The sequence below is a fragment of the Canis lupus genome, chromosome 7, assembly GCF_048164855.1.
Source record: "Canis lupus baileyi chromosome 7, mCanLup2.hap1, whole genome shotgun sequence".
NCBI classification, from domain to species: Eukaryota; Metazoa; Chordata; class Mammalia; order Carnivora; family Canidae; genus Canis; species Canis lupus.
In genome coordinates, this window is record NC_132844.1 from 22,384,419 (window position 1) to 22,402,801 (window position 18,383).

At 33.4% G+C, this 18,383-nt stretch overlaps 1 long non-coding RNA gene across 3 annotated transcripts in view; it reads right to left on the bottom strand.

Moving 5' to 3' along the window:
- The window catches only part of LOC140636249 (uncharacterized), a 146,032-nt gene that overhangs the window by 57,816 nt on the left and 69,833 nt on the right, over positions 1–18,383 (bottom strand). For all 3 annotated transcript variants that reach the window (XR_012033549.1, XR_012033550.1, XR_012033548.1), the window contains one exon: positions 15,286–15,384. This is a non-coding gene — a long non-coding RNA (uncharacterized lncRNA). The remainder of the gene's footprint in view (positions 1–15,285; positions 15,385–18,383) is intronic.

Consider the following 18,383-nt stretch of genomic DNA (forward strand, 5'->3'; position numbering starts at 1 on the left):
CACTGCATCATGTCTTACCCTAGGTAATAGATCAAAGGATTGTCAGCGAGCTTCTCAAAATCCCTCCCCTACAGACACATACATTGGAGATTCACTCTTATCAGCCATTTCTCCCTATTCTTAACATCATGATCTCAAGGCTTTGGGGGGAAAATTAAAGTATCACTCTCTTCTATAAGTTCCTTTCAAAATGCTTAGGGACCAGTGACAGAAGAAAACAACTCTGATAATAGTTCCCTTGGAACTTCTTTCTGACCTAAGCTGCTCTCTTAATAGAGAGCATACCACCGATAAGTATCTGCATCCCGTATCTCCCATCTTTAAGATAGTCTATGGAGGCCCATCAACCACCTTAGGTAGCAGGTTAGGTCTTGATGGAGTCTCCAGGGAGCCACCTGGAAAGAAAAATAAATCTAGCGTGCCCTGTATGGGACTAAAAAATTATTGAACACAATGAAATTGGTTAAGATATGTGACACAATACTCTGGGGTATATACATCTTTAGAAAACCATATAAGAAATAAAATGAACTAAGGATTATATTATTAATAGCTACTGTAAAATAATAAATTAATGTACTGGAAACCCAGTATCTCAAATTAATTAAAAAAATGTGCCAGTAAGGGTATACTAGGAAAACACATAAAATGTAGACAGTACTGTCTTTATATGAATGAATCATAAAGCAAAGAGCACCGCTGAGCTTTCTAGTTTACTTATATTAATTTCAGATATTAGCAATTACAACTTGTGCTTTCAAATTCCATAAAAATGCAAAGCTACCATGAAATAGAATTAAGAGGGAGCTTTAGAAATTCATTAAACTGAACTTCAGTAGCAGCATCATTTTTTTGGCTAATACAGGAATATATGTCTGTGCATACACTATTTATGATACCATTTGAGACTTACATAAAATATAAGTTGAGAGAATGCGTTGCCTTCAATAATTTACAAAGGTAGAAAATAACAGCAAGGGGAATTGAGAACAAACCTCGCCTTTTCTAGTACTGTAATATACAGATATTGCATCTGTGGCTTCCAATTCAGATTCTTAATTTGAGCCCAGACAAGCTTTGTACTGTGAAGAGATTAAAGGGATATCTGAGAGAAGCATAGATGCCATTTCTGTTTTGCAATCATGTTTGCAAACATGTTAATCAAATCTGGGTGCTTGCTAACTTGATAATTAAATTTACAAATGATTGGAAATATTTGCTACAGAAAGATTTAAAGTCATTCTTGAAATCCTAATGACAGCTCTAGCAATATGTGTATGCCTCTTGAGGGCCCACTGAGGATAGACAGTATTAAAAATATAATTGGTTTTAAAGCACATTAGATTAAATTTTTTTCCTATGATTCATTCTCCCTTCTTTGTATTCACCTTTCAGGTCATTTCCTGCTTTCTGAATAAGGTATCCATAATTCAAATGAACTACCATATGAATTTGCTTATTTTCGTTAAATCCAGCTAGTTCTAAAATGTCCCATTTCCATTTAAAATGTTGTGTTTTAAAATGAAAAGATTAAACTTTCAAATTAAGTAATACTTAGAAAAAGCCGTCAACAGTATTTGAAATCTGACAAAGGCACATTGTTAAAAAACCAGAGCAGAAAGCAATTGGGAAGTTAGTTGATGTCACTATAAACTAAAAACAAAAACAAAAAAAAAAAGAAGAAGAAGAAGAAGAAGGAAAGAAAAGAAAGAAAAACTTAATTTACTAGGTCCACTTTTAGCTCTTCCATACTGTTTCTTACCAGATCTGACATATTACATTTACATGACGAATAAAAGCATTCTGGTTGAATCAGAATTTTTTAAATGATACATGAACTTTAAGCTGCATTAAATGAGTTTCTAACAGAATTTCCAGCACCCTGTTGTTGGAAAAAAAGGCCAACTTCCCAATTTTTGGTGGCTGCAACTAGCAACACCACATGGAGTATTCTTCCGAATGCACACATTAAAATGGGGTCAAGGGTCTTAGGAATAAATTGGTTGGCAAACAATATCAATGGTGCCCCAGTCTGACCTTGTATAAAACTGTTTGCATAACAGAGTTGAAGAACAGCAACATGGTTAATCTGTGCGTGTTTATTTCTAGCCATCCAGAGACCTTAAGGGTCAATATGATTTACTAACATTCACTAAAGGTTATTAAAATTGTTGTACAAAGTTGATGGAAGGGTGTTATTGCTTTTGTAATAAAAAATGACTTTCATGGAACAGTTTACACATAATTTTTTATTAGATTTTACTTCCCGTCCTCCTCCTCACCCCTTCAGAGTTTCACGGTTGATAACAGTTGATTATTTGTGCTGTCTAGTGGCATTCTTTATTTTTTTATTTGTATGATACCATGGATGTGAATGGTATTTTCTAGGACTTAAATTATAAATGAGGTAGCTCTCTGCCTCAGATAGCTCCAAGGCTCCTGCCTTCACAAAGGATACCAGGAGGAAAGCAGTTGATTTGCCCTCAGAATAACATGATCATGGTAACTTTCCAAATTAAGAGATTTGAATGATGCTGGAACTTCCATAGTTCTCCAGATTACTCCAGGCAGCCAAAGAGATGCTGTTTGAAAATGCATCAACTGAATTGCTAACCTTTTTTCCCCCTGAAAATAGAACCATTGCTTTAGAAAAATTCCATTGCCACCAGCAGACCTAGACAGGACAGAAAAAGTGAGCAGCACAGAAATCTAGCAAAGACTATGTGCAGTTCTAAAAAGAGGAGGGAAAAAAATGGAAGAGAAGGGGCAGAAGGCAACAGATTATCGCCATCACAAAATATTAAACACAGCATCAGGCAAAGTACAACATAGCTATGGTTCTTGCCTCCTGGGAATTTAACATCCAAGATGTCACTTGAGGGAAAACCCAGGTAAAAAGAGAAAAAAAGTTATTCAAGAGCAAATTCATAAAGAGAAAGACATGTGGAAAAAAACATAAAAGTAGCAACTAGTAAAACAGAAAAGATGGTTTTTCAAAAGTTAGCTCAATTATAACATTATTATGGAATATGACTATAAGATTATGATCATATGTATCTTGTATATTCAATATAATGCAGTTTCATTACCACAGCATGTTTTATTTTCCATTGCTTCACACTGAAGCGTGAGTCAAAAAAAAAGTATACAATTTAAACTGTATTTGGTCTTTGGGAAAATAACAGGGCCACATGATTTTATTTCAACACTTAGCAAGCATTAGTAGGAACTCAATATATATTTTTTTAGTAAATGAAAGACTCCAAAATTAATATTTTTTATGATTTACTGTATGGAATTCTAGATGTATTTTTCACTTCAGGTACGTTTTAGTAGTTCACATTCTCTCTCAGTCAATGCATAATACTTTAGATACAAAGAAATAATCCATCATGTTTCTATCAGTAAACTTCAGTGCAAAATCTCAAAATACATAGCTTGTAATTAGAAAGTAATTTTAAATTTTAATTTATATTTCAGTTTTTTCTTCTTTAGGAACAAGAACAAGAAACTGTAATGAGATTTAGATGAGGCTAACGTTTATTGAAACTAAATATGTGCTATATAAGTGCTTCCACAGTAAAATCAAAACCTATGGAATTTTTAACTTGTCACCATGACAGGCAGCCAAGAGAACTATAATTATGTATCAGAAAGAAGAAAAAGCTAAGAGAACAACAATATCAAGGATTTCTCTCATGCCCACTTAAGGGAAAAAACAAAGAAAATATCCATATATCTGGCAAATGCTAATGAGAAAATAAGCAAAATATTTAAGTAGGATTATAATTTAAAAATAAGGGTATCAAGTTAGTTTTCTTCCATTCTTCTCTAGGAACTCATCTTAAAACAGCAAGGGGAAGAAGAGAGGAGAATAGAAACAGTCTCCAATAAAACTCAGTTGCTTGTAATTCCATGTCACAAAATGGGAGGCTCTTACAAAAGCGATGATGATCAAAGAAAAGTGTGGGAAAATCAAGAGAAAGTATGTTTGTGGCTACAGATACCAGAAAAAAGCTAACCAAGTACACATCTAAGAGAGTGGCATACCCTAAAGTTTAAAATAAAGCAAACAAACGAAAAACAATAATTTATTTGCAACAATGGACCAGATCTGGGGGACTAGAGGCAGTGCTTTACTTGATCCCATTTGGCACGAGGTCTTGAGAAAGTGAAGAGTAGAGTAAGTTAGCTTAGCCTGTGGGGATATATCTGGGGGTAATAGTGGTAGAAAAGGAAAGATTCAGCAATGGGAATAGACCTAGAGTGAATATCAAATCTCTTCCCTTTATCTCTCTTTCTCTTTCTTTTTCCCTCCCTATTGTGCACTGTTTCTCTCCTTCACACACATGCACAGATTCATAGGCAGAATTCCTGCTAACCCCAGCCCCTTCCCAACATGAACTTCCTATAAGAGATGGTCAAAGTAAAACATAAGTAATTAAAAAGGAACCAACAAAGGGCCTACGCAACAATGCCACAAAGAAAAAATTAGGAGCAGCTCAAAAATTAGGGGTGGCTCAGCAGTTTAGCACTGCCTTCAGCCCATGGCCTGATCCTGGAGACCCGGGATCGAGTCCCGTCGGGCTCCCTGTGTGGAGCCTGCTTCTCCCTCTGCCTGCCTCTCTCCCTCTCTCCTCTCTGTGTATTCTCATGAATAAATAAATAAAATCCTTAAAAAAAAAATTAGGAGAGCACTAGGGCTATGAATAGCAAATGGAAAATGCCCACAAACACACACGTGCACACACACACACACACACACAACACAGCAACCAGCGAATGAAAACTATATCACCCTGAATTTTCAAAGTTTAATGAAACAGTTTGCTTTATAAAAGAGCACAAAGAAGAAAATAAGTAATTAGAGAAAAAATGTTAATACACCTATTGGGAGGTGGGAGCAATGAACAAATATAGTGTGAACAATTATAACAATGGATATCTGACAGTAGGAAACACAAGGGAAACACAGAATTGGTGGAAACACTGTAAGGAAAATAAGAGGGCATGACTGAGATAGCAGACAAAGTAAAATGAAAACAAAGAGACCAAGGGAATCTGGAACAAAAATTGTAGATATAGAAGATGGGCAAAGAGCATTAAGACACAAGTAAATGATGTTGGTGAATAAGAAAACCAAAATAGCATAGCAGAATAACTATTTAAAGATATAGTTCAAGAAACTTTTCAGAAATACAAAGGATCAGAACCTATAAAATATAAGGGCATATTATACCTCAAGAAAATAAAAACTGATATAGATCAACTGAAAGGCACATCTTAATAAAGTTATTGGATTTCAAAGATGAGAAAATTCTTTGTCAGGAAAAAATCATGTAAAAAACCAATAAACAGATAAATACATAGATTAAAAAAACCCACAAAAACAAAAAATCTGACTTGTAACAGATTTATTTTATTTAAATATTTTATCTATTTATTCACAAGAGATAGAGAAAAAGCCAGAGACATAGGCAGAGGGAGAAGTAGGCTCTCTAAGGGGAGCCCAATGCCGGACTCAATTCCATGACCCCAGAATCATGCCTTAAGCCAAAGGCAGATGCTCAACCACTTAGCCACCCAGATAACAGATTTCTTCCTCCATATTACTACTGACAGTGACTAATTCCTGCAAATACTCAGAAAAAAATTTCTGCAAAATACTCAAAAAATGTTTGGGTGATAATCATATTTCTAGGCAAATAGTTTTTTCAAGTGAAATGTAAAGACACAAGCATTTACAAATGTGCTTTTGAAAACAGAATTAAATAGAAAACAAATTTCAGCCAAGTGATGAATGGAAAAACTATGTCAAAATGTCTGGCAGTGAACATTGAGCCATTTAAGAGTAAGACTAGATCAAACAAACATGAAGATTATGGTTCAAGAAGAGAATTAAAATTTAATATATGCTGACAGAGCAGAAACGAGAAGAGGAAGGTAGAAGTAGCAAGTTCAGAACCAGGGGAAGTCAAGATATTTTAGCTGATAAATCAAATAATAGAGCTTAAGTTTATTTGAAGTTATGAAGGTAAACATAGAAAAAGAAAGAAAAGAACAGAAATCTGTCATTATTGAGAAAGCAACAAACCTAAGGCAGGACATATATACTTCATTAAAAATCCAAATGAGATATAGTTAGTTATTAAAATACATTCTCAGATCAGACTAGAAAGCAAATCTCAATTACATGATACATTTGAGAAAAATACCCAAAACAAAGTGACTCAAAAAAAATGATAAAACTAATAAATTCCAGAACTGACTGCAAACACACACACACACAAAATAGATACATCACTACATATCTACTTAAAAAAAAAGTGAGGAAACACAAACAAAAAATGGGGGAAAATTATACAAAAATAACCTCAGAGAAAAGAAATGAAAAGAATCTTACAATATCTAGTTGCTTAGTTGTTATAAATAAACTTAAGACCCAGGGTAAACTAGATCATTTACTGGAAGATACAAATTAGGAAAATAGTACAAAACAGAAAGTATCTGCTAGAAATAGAAAACATCAGTGAAGCTCAAAACATTCTCAATGTACTGCGTTCAGATAGATTCACAAAAAAGATCAGAGAAACAGATAATTATAATGTGATTTAAAATTATCCAGGGCATGAAAAAACAATGGAAACTTCTAAAATCATTTTAGAAGAAAATGATTAAAGAATATTTCAAATCAATCTCACTTCTGAGTGTGGATGCAAAAATGCTAAATAAAATCTGAACAAATTGGGAGGCTCCCTGGGTGGCTCACGGTTTGGCACCTGCCTTTGGAGTCTCGGGATCGAGTCCCGCATAGGGCTCCCTGCATGGAGCCTGCTTCTCCCTCTGCCTGTGTCTCCGCCTCTCTCTCTCTCTCTCTCTGTCTCTCTGTGTATACCATGAATAAGTAAATAAAATCTTTTTAAAAAAAATCTGAACAAAAAAAAATCTGAACAAATTAAACAACAGGAGATAAAAAATAATTCCCATGACAAGATATGGTGTATTTTATTTATTTTTTAATTTTTATTTAAATTCTAGTTTGTTAACGTACAGTGCAGTACCTGCTTCAGAAGTAGAATTCAGTGATGGCTGAATAATATTCCATTGTGTGTGTATATACTACCTCTTCTTTATTCATTCATCAGTTGATGGACATTTGGGCTCTCTTCATAATTTGGCTAGTGTTGATAATGCTGCTATGAACATTCAGGTGTATGTACCCCTTCGAAACTGTATTTTTATATCATTTGAGTAGATACCTAATAGTGCAATTGCTGGATTATAGGATAATTCTGTTTTTAACTTTTGGGGGAACTTTGATACTATTCTCCAGAATGGCTGCACCAATTTACATTCCCACCAACAGTGCAAGAAGGTTCCCTTTATAGAAATACAAGGAAGTTTAGTGTTAAATTTATTTTCCATAATAACAGATATAAAATGAAAACTTACATTATTATCTTTATGAAAGCCTCAGAGTCAATGTAAAATTCAACATTTAATCTTGATAAGAGCAAAGCCTTAATAAAATAGTAGTAACTATATTTTTCCTGATATTATAATAAATATCTTATTATGATAATGTGTATATCAGATGTGACCTAAAAGCAAATATCATGTTCTGTAGGGATATATTTAAGTCAGTATTTAAACATTAAAGCCAGAAATACAGCAACACCTTTCATTTCCACTATTATTTAATACTGGTCTGGAGTTACTAGCCAAAGCAATTAGATAATATAAATATATAAGAATAAGAATTATAAAACGATATATCAAATTATAATTCTAAAAATTATAATTGTTTATATTAATAATTATTTAAAATTATTTAATTATTATACTTAAAGATATTTTTAATTTGAGTAATTCAAGAAAATCAACTCTGTAAAATATACAATAATTCAGTGAGGGGATGGCAAAAGAAATAGTAATTGTCAGAATATTATCTTGGTATTTAAAACAATCATTTACAAAATATAATAGAAGAAAAGAATCTGTTTTAATAACAGTTAAAAAGATAAAATTTACAAAGAGGTTACTAATTGCACTCCTCCTTATTCATTCTCCTCTTCTACTTTGAATAATAGAACTTCCTGAATTTTAGTTGTATGTATGCTGCCCACTTGGGCACTCCATCTTCAACCCTTTTTTTTTTTGTAGCTAAGTAAGCTATATGCCTATTGAAGGGGGAGGGGCAAATAAAAGCGAACAAAATAGTATGGGCAACTTCCTAATAATTCTCCTTAAATATACTAGCATTTTGTTTCCCCTCCCAATTATCTGGAAGGTGGATTAATGCCAGGAAAGTGACATTTGCCACTAGAACAAAAGTAACACCTTTTAGGATAGTGGAGCAAGAACGAAAGGAGAAATCTGGGTCTCTGATCAGCTGAGCATCAAATAACTTATCTCTGAAATGTTACATTAAAATAAACCTATCTTATTATGAGTGCTAGTTGTTTTGTTAGTTTGTTTGAGTAGCTGAGTCCATACGAGAACTAACATCCCCCCAAAAAAGGTGAAAGTTGTACATGCTCCATATGGAGAATCTTTTAAAATATTCTTGAACAGTGACACCTGGGTGGCTCAGTGGTTGAGCATCTGCCTTTGGCTCAGGTGCTGATCCCAGGGTCCTGGGATCAAGTCCTGCATCAGGCTCCCCACAGGGAGCCAGCTTCTCCCTCTGCCTATGTCTCTGCCTCTCTCTCTCTATGTCTATCATGAATAAATAAATAAAATCTTAAAAAAAAAAAGAAGGTATAAGAACATCATGAATATCTAAATGACAAATAGCAAATATAGCTAATACTTTAATTCATTCTTATCATAGACAAAGGCTAATTTTCTACTAAAAAATTAATTCCTATAAATCTATTTGAAAAAGATCAACAGGGATGCCTGGGTGGCTCAGTGGTTGGGCATCTGCCTTTGGCTCAGGGCATGATCCCAGGGTCCTGGGATGGAGTCCCACATCCGGCTCCCCATAGGGCACCTGCTTCTCCCTCTGCCTATGTCTCTGCCTCTCTCTGTGTGTCTCTCATAAATAAATAAATAAAATCTTTTTAAAAAAAGAAAAAAAAGAGAGAAAGACCAACAACCCTTTAGGGAAAACATAAATATTCATTTTAGAAAAAAAGAAAATACAAACCACTCCTAAATCTATGAAAATTTGCTGTCCTCAACAACAACAACAACAACAACAACAACAACAAAAACAATAAAATAAAAATTGCAATGAATGATAGCTGATTCCAAATCTGAAGTAAAAAATATATAAGATGTACTTGGGATATCTGGTTATGCCAGAAAGCAATGTAACTATCAAGTATTAAATGGGCCATATCAGAGGGGCATAGGAGACAATATGAAAGGACTACTTTTAACTAATATGCAACAACTTGAGCTTGAAAGAGCATAGTTAAATCAAATAATTAAATCACTTGAAATATATAAATTCAAGAGTTCTTATTGATAGCCCCTTCAGTGAAAGAAAAGGAGAAAGAGAACCTGCAAATTTAAACAAAACTAATAGAACACCACTAGAAATAACTAGAGCCCCAAATTTTTACTCTGAAAATAGGCAGTTAAAAAGGAAATAATTCATTCTGCCTTTCTTCTATGAAGTATACTTGAGGGAAATTAATTAGCCCTAATTGGTGGGGAAAAGTTATTCTTTAATGAAGAATTCCAACTAAAAGTTGTGAAAAAAGAGGTAGAATTTTTTTTTAACCACCTTTCTGCAATCCCTCATAAAAAGAGCAATTCAAGCAATGATCAAATTAATGAAGCCACTTGGTAAAATGAAAATGGAGAACTTTAAAATGAAGGGATCAGGTTGTGACCACCTGAATCTAATGGTCATTAGTCCAATATCACAGAAAGTGACAAAAGCAGGTATTGAATGCCTACTGTTTGGATGCAAAATGAAACGGTAATACATATACAGTATGCCCAACATGTTGAGTTCAAATCTAATCAAATGTCCAATATTCATTTTTCTCACAGTGGCTAGATGAGCAAGTTAAATTACACCACAAGGAAACAAATGCACATCTAAAATGTAGGACTCTGCAAAGGATAATCAATGTGGTTTCTATCCACCAATGTCAGTGGGTCAAAAGAAAAGGATATTGTTCTAATTTGAAGGAAGGTTAGCAGGCATAAAAACCAAAGGTCACAAGTGGACCTTGTATAGATCTTGATTCAAACAAACCAGTTATAAAAGAAGAATCTTTTCTTGCATTTGGAGAAATTTCTTGCATTATAATTATGGCATTGTGGTTATATAATAAAATGTCCACATGTTTTAGAGATGCTTATTGAAGTATAAGGATGAAATAAAAATGATACCTGGATCTTTTTTTTAAATGCTTCAGAAATAAAAAAGAAAAAAAAAAACAGCACTGAAATAAATGTGACAAAATCCCGATAATTGTAGAATTTGACTGATGGTTAAATGAAGGTTCATTTTTTTCTATATCTGTGTATCATGAGATCATTTTTTAATCTATCAGTTTGAATTTAAACCTATGTAAGAAAAAAGTTGCTCTGATAAAATGCTGGAGGGAGGGTAAACTGAAAAATCCTAAGTGGAGAATATGGCAACATTTATCAAAATTTAAAATGCACATATCTAGCATTTATTTTCTTCAGTGTATATTTTATAGATATATTCTAATATATACAAATATGTATTGGAGCATTGTTTGTAATAGCAAGTGATTAAAAACTACCTTAAAATCCATAACTAAAGACTAGTCAAACTATCATCCAGGCAAACAGCAAAACATTTTGCAGTCTTTGAAAAAGAAGACAACCAGGTCAAACAAAAAAATATATATAAGATAATATAAATACTAAATATTTATAAAGTTATTAAAATGGTTTTGAAGTCATTTTAAGTACATAGATGAACTTTGCAGAAGTAAGGAAATCCCCAAGGCTAGAACAAGGCAGAAGGGTTCAGGGAAGTAAGTTAAAGACATTGGATGCCCTGTGGCACCTACCAATCCTGTTTGACCTAGAACATGGTTTCTTAGCATCTGATTAGCAACTAGTGACATTAAGAGCCAGATAACTCTGCGTTGGAAGTGTCCCGTACCCTGTAGGACATTTAGAAGCATTCCTGGCCTCACACACTAGAGGCCACTGATACCTTTCCCCCAGTTCTAATAACCAAAAAACGTTTCCAGACTTTGCCGAATGTCCCCTGTGGGGGAAAAGTCACCCCTGGCTGAAACTACTGATCTAGATCTACTGATCTGACAAGTACTGAGGGTGCCATGGAAGAGAAAAGTAAGAAAATAAACCTGGAAACCATAGAAAGGAGGAATAAATATAAACTAATCAGCAGAGAGGCATTAAGGAAAGTTATCCATTCTTATCTGTATTAATTCTGTTTATAAGGTCCCAAAGAAATGAAATTCAAGTTAATATTGTAATTAAAAGCAGACATATTTTGGTAGTAACAACTAACAAGTAAAAACACCTTCAAAAAGTAACCAAAAATGAAGTTTTCATTTTTCCACAGATAAAGTTCCATTAAACAGAAGTTCTCAGAAAATAAACAAACAGGGACATCTGGGCGGCTCAATGGTTATGTGTCTGTCTGCCTTCAGCTCATGGTGTGATCCCAGAGTCCCAGGATCAAGTCCTGTGTTGGCTCCCTGCATCAAGCCTACTTCTCCCTCTGCCTATGTCTCTGCCTTTCTCTTTTTCTGTGTCTCTATATATTTATGAATAAATAAATAAAATCTTTTAAAAATGAAGAAAATAACAAATACATAATTACACAAGTCCATAAAGCCAAGTACAAAAGATATATAAATATAACAATAATCAAATATAAACCATAGTATATCAATATATTTTAAAAACTAAGAGAGAATTGAAAACATAATTATATAATAATTGCCAAAAAAAATCACTGGAAAGATTTATTGAAGAACTAAATTAAACTTCTAAAAATTAGAAATTTTATTGAAATTAGAAACTTATATGAGATAATAGGAGATGACACGGAAATGAACAATTATAGTACACTGGAAGCTAGAGCAGATAAAATTATATACTCAATGCAGCACAGAGAGATTGAGTTGGAAAACATGAAATACAGCTTCACACTAATAAAAGATAAAATGAGAATGTCTAATACACATCCATCAAAATTTTAGAGGGAAGCAATAGAAAGAATGAAAGCTAAGTAATATTTGAAGAAATAATGGCTGAAATTTTTCCATAATGAACAAAAGACACCAATCCTCAGACCCATGAGGATTAATTAATTAAAATAATAAAAATAACTAAAATTACTAATAATAGTTATAAAATATATAAAATATATATAAAAATAACTAAAAATAGTTATTAATTAAATAACAAATTTCAAGCAGAGATTGTTGAAAGGATAGATATTCTGAGATGTCATAATAACAATAACAATAATAATAATAGCTACCATGTTGAATGCTTAAGTCTGTTCCAGATATTATACTAATCATATTTAACGGATTACCTTAATAAATAACTTTTTAAAAAGAGGATGGCATATGGAACTGCCTTATAGCTTAAAGATCATAAACTGAAAAAAATTTAAGAGAAAACCAAAATCAAATGCAATATATGGATAATGTTTGGTACCTAATTCAAGCAAACCAACTATCATTATCATATTATTTAATCTCTTTATGTGGCAAGATTTAAACCCAAACTTAACTATACATACTTTGCCCCAGAGTTCTGCAATAAACTATGTAAATATCTAAGTTTGCTATTGTAGTGTACTTTCTTTTCTTAAAGTAATTTGATTTTAAAAAGATTCTTCACGAGCACTAACTCAAAAAGACATAAACACCTCTATGTTTACGTTTATTACAGCATTACATTATTTACAATAGCAAAGGTATAAAAGCAACCCAAGCATCCATATAAATATATATATTTATTTTTATACCAATGGATATATATATATGTCAATGGATACACACACACACACAATGAAATACTAGTCATAAAAAGAATGAGATCTTGCCATTTGTGACAATATGGACAGACCTAGAGGACAGTATTATACTCAATAAGTAAGTCAGACAGAGAAAGATAAATATCACGATTTACTTATATGTGGAATTTAAAATGCAAATGAACAAACAAACACAATGTAATATAGGCCTATATCAGAGAACAAACTAATGATTGCCAGAGGGAAGAAAATGGGGGATGGATAAAATGGGTGAAGGGGACTGGGAGATATAGGCTTTCAGCTATAGAATGAATAAGTCATGGAGATAAAAAATACAGCATAGTGAATATAGTGAATCGTATTACAGTATGGTGACAAATGGCAGCTACAATAGTGGTGAGCATAGCATAAGGTATAGAGTTATCAAATCAGTATGTTTTACACCAGAAACTATGTAACATTGTGTGTCAACTATATGTCAATAAAAAAAGTTCTTTGTAGCTTCTACTGGAAAAAAGGGGGAAGGAGTTTAATGATAACAAGGGACCAATTAAGGATGGTATAAACAAAACAATATTATGATTAAAAAAATTGTCAACAAATAATCAAACCAATGATAGCAGACATAGTCAATGATTCCTAATATGCAAGAAGTTACCTCATAGAATGTAACGCACTTTGTGGTTCTATCAGAGGTTTTCTTAGCAAAATGACAAGAAATAAGTTTCGCAAGTTATCACTTAAAACTAGGATATTAACCAATATGCATAAAAAGACTAAATGTAACTCACCAGTACATCACATTAATTCCTAATTTATAAATGACATTCTGTAGAGAAGAAATTTTTACTTATAGCTTTGCTACAGAGAACGGGCAAATCTCTTTATGAATCACCTGTCTAGTTCTCATTCTTCAATCAAGAGAATTAAAATAAATCCCAAACTGAGCTCTGTGAAGGTCTTTATGTTCAGGGACACTAGGGGGTAGGCAAGGAAGTAGAGAAGAACCAACGCCTGCCATCAATGGACATTGAAGGCAAGTCTTTCATATAGGTGGGACTAAGATAAGAATAGCTCTAGGGAATAAGGATGTTTCAAAGTAGTAATAATTAGATGCAATGAGCAAATCTAAGAACTTGGCTCTGAACTAAGAAAGATAGTATCTCTCTCATATGACTTTTGTGCTAGATATTAAGTAGGTTGCCCTAAGATAGCCTAAGTTGGACTGATCTAAATATTACTCCCATCCCCCATGAAGTTTGCCTTGTTATTATTTCCTGTGCTGAATCCTAAAGTCTTATTACACGTGGGCTGTCTCTTGATACCAAAGTTAAAGGGAAAAAAAAAAGATTCTAATAAATCTAACTTCTTTCCAATCTTTTTTGGATAAATAAAAAGCCAAACTAGATCTTTTATTCAGAGTACATCTGGATAAAGCAAAGTAACTTGAGTCACAATAATTTCTTTTGCTAACTTTTTGTTCCTCTTTCCTCAAGCTAAACCCTTCCATTTGCATATCTTGTAAAGATAAAGCCTCTTTATCCTTCTATTGAACAATCTAGATAGATAAAAATATTGAAAAAAAATATTCAATCTGATTACCCTAGAGGCAAATCTGGTAGAAGAAATTCAGGTCTGAAAGAGGAGAAAGAGGTCTTAAAATGAAGGCAGACAACTTGGTGAATTTCCTTCACCAAGGAAATTGCATGTTTGACTCAGAAAAAGAGAATCAAGGGCAGAGAAACAGTAAATAGGATTTTCTTTATTAAAAGAAAGTCAAGAACAAAAGGCATAGATGTTGTTAATATTCTTCATTTTGTAGATGCAAACAAGGGGGCTGAAGAGCATAACTCTACCTTCCAATACAGACCAGAAAAGTAAATGCACTCTCTGCTGTTGGAGATACAAAAATTACTAGGGATCAGAAAGGCAAAAAAAAAAAAAAAAAAAAAAGAACCTCCCAGAGGCCAAGAAACTGGAATCAGCAATTGATTTGTAACAGATTCCAGGAGAACTGAAAGAAGCAGTTTACTCAGTAATGAAGGAGAAATAAGATTAGGTTAAGTTGTCATTTTTAGAAGAAAAAGATTATATAGAAAAGTTAGATTTTAAATCTTATTTATTTTCAATATGACAGGCTCCTGATTTATGCTTTAGCCTCTTTATAGTCATCTTTTAAAATTAAGAACAATTAAAGGCATATTCATTATCTATGGAATTTCTGAATATTCTAAATAAAATTATCATTATTTAGAAAATATCATTTTGCACCCAGAAGAGCAGGGAAGCAGGAGGAAAGGAAACTGGTGTGCAGTGCTTACCTTCTGCATATTGTGTGAGGTACCAGCGCACCTGATGCTTCATTCATATGACCATTGCAACAGCCCCAGTTGTCAAATGTCCTGTCACTCTTGAAGAAGCTGAAAGAAAGAAGTTGAAGGATTGATTGAGATTATTTTACAATAAGCAGTTGAAATGTAATTCAAACCCAGATTATCTAGATATCTTTCCATGATTGACTCTTGTTAATTTTTCTTTAACAAATAAACTTAATAATGAAAATGAATGGAATAGTCACAAACATGTGAGAAGTCAATATCAATCAAAAAGAAATGGTTTGGTGGTACCTATTTCAAGAAGTTTTCTCTCTGGTTAAAATAGTAAGTCAACTTTGACTGCTACTCCCCTCACTATCCCAAGTTTACATAACTTGTTTCTTATCATAGAAAATAATCCTTTTTGAAAAGTACTCATTCATTTTGTCAACAAATATTTACTGAGCACCTATTGCACAACTGTGCTGTGCATTAGGACAATGACTATGAATTAAGACAGATGTCATCATGTATATCTTACAGTCTAGCTGGAGCTCACTTAAAGATATATTTTACCATACTTCAGATAAAAATAATTAAATATTGGCTACTTCATCCCCATAAACCAATAGTGTTTTTCCTCTTCATTTTCTAGTAATAGTACTATAACTTCCCAGAGGTACAAAGGGAACTGAATGAAAGAAAATCAGATATTGTGATTTTTTTAGTATGGGCAGGTACCTTAGCATCAAAAGACTATCTAACACAAATAACAGCGAATAACAAAATCAAATTTGATTATAAGAAAGCTTTCTTAAATTTTTCAAATTGGTTATATTACCAACAGGGTGTGTCCTCTGAAGGAATTAGCAGTGATTCTTAACTTTGAATTTGGGATATTTTGTGTTTCAAAAGTACAGTATTAACAAATGACTATTTTATTGATTAATGTAAGGAAAATGTCACTGAACTTATACTATCCATCTTAGTTGCACATACACGCACAAAGAGACTTTGGCAAGTACTGATACAACTGTGTAGGAGGGAGATTAATGCAGAGCAAATTGGAGAGTAATTAATCAAGCTGCATAAGAAAGTGAAAAGAAGAAACAAAGATGCAAGGTTTGACAGGAAAATTCTAAGCTCTTTGTATTTGGCACCAGTCAAAAAAAAAAAAAAAAAAAGAGGCATAATAGGGCTGAAAAGTTCATGAATATGCTCCAATTAATCTGTATGTGCACTGAAATGCTTTTTAGTTTGGTTCATTTAAATCTGAAATTCCCTTCCCCATTGATGTCAGCTAGTTAGCCAAGATGGTGCATTACTGTTATGATCACTGCAGCGCACATAATTTAGATTTATCTCTTTGGGGACTCGGCTCCACCCCCTGCTAGCTAATATGCTCACCATGTTTAATGATGCAAAAAATTTCCCTGAGTACAGGTTATTTATCTTTATCAGGGGCTGCGTTTGGCTGGCTGTCTGTTATCAGCCAGAATATTTGTTCCTAAATGGTCGGTTCTCATCCATATTCCAGGGCAATCCTGAGGCCCGTATTATCACTCAGATTTGCAATAAAAGTATTTTAGTTCTTCAGATACACCTTAGTAATACTGATTTATGAATTCGAAACAGCTGAAATTATGATTCAGTCTGTGAACCCTGAAATCATTGTCATGAAATACAAAATCAATCTAAAATCTGAGAAAGGATTTTCTTTGGCGAGTTTGGGGAATACAACACAGGAATACAAATATGTAATAAGGAAAATAGTTATAAATAGTAACAATGTTGCCAAAAGAAAAAATGAGGGATAGACTAGCAGGTCCAAAGAAATAGAAGAGTCAACAACCAGTGACCATCATCACCATCCTTCCAAAATTAAATGAAGAAAATGAAATCAAGGTCTTTGACCAGATAGCAAACACAGGGAGTGGGCACTCTCCTTTGTACCCAAACTAAAGATGCACAAAATCAAGGGGAATATTGGTAGTTCTGAGAATATAATATTTTTAAATGGCAGGAAGCCTCTAAGAAAATAGAAGACTTTGAAGTACAAGAGCATTTGAGGGCTTTGGGGAATGGTTGGGAGGGGCAATTTTTTAACTGAATATTTTTTCTTTTCAAATTACTTGGGTGGATCAGTGCCCACCATGTCCCATGCAAAGTAGACCAGCAGCAGTGTCAACTGCCTCACCCAGGCTAGATGGTATGGCAATATCAGGTTGGAACTCTATCTGGCTAAGGTAGGAGGTAGATAACATCCAACATTCACAGGAAGACATTCAGCCCTCACTCCCTTCATATCATGACTTATAGGTCATGCAAGTAAATAACAGTGTCCATAGGAATGTTCAAGGAAATTCCCTGAGGCCCAGAGAAGTCTACTGGGATGTGGCAAAATGGAAGGTTATCTAGACCTACTTTAAAGGCAGAGGCACTCTGTCCAAGCCAGGTCCCACCTACCCCCTATTTCTAAATTCACAAGTAGAAGAGCATGCAAAGGTTTGGTCTTTAGCATTCCTCATCCCCACCCGCAAAGGAAAATACATATAGTCAGCCAAAGTTACTGCTCATCTCTAGAGACAATGAACTTTTGAAAAAAAAAAAAGCCATGGAGAAAGCCCAATCATTATCAAACACACACACACATACACACACACACACACACACACACACACACACATACTTAATTGACAAACTGTATTAGATGAAACTGAATTAATAATCTAAAATAGAAAGGAATGTCAAATTAATAAGAGATGTTTTCAAAAAGATAAGGGATAATAGTAATTACATGAAGAATGAAAAGCAATTATAAAGAAAAGCCAATAGGAAACACTAGAAATGAAAACTGTAACAACTGATAGACAGAACTTACTAAATAGGTTGAAGAGAAGGAAAGTTACACTCAAAGAATGAAGAGTTAGCAATAAGAGAGGTCAAAGAACACTCACAGAAGCCATCAAAAGGAAGTAAAAATAAAAAAGAAATTTTAAAAAATTAAAAAGTATAAAAGAGGAGAAAGTATCAACATCCATATAACAGCAAAGAAAAGAATTATGTGGAGGAAAGGAAATATTTGAAGAAATAACAATTGTCAA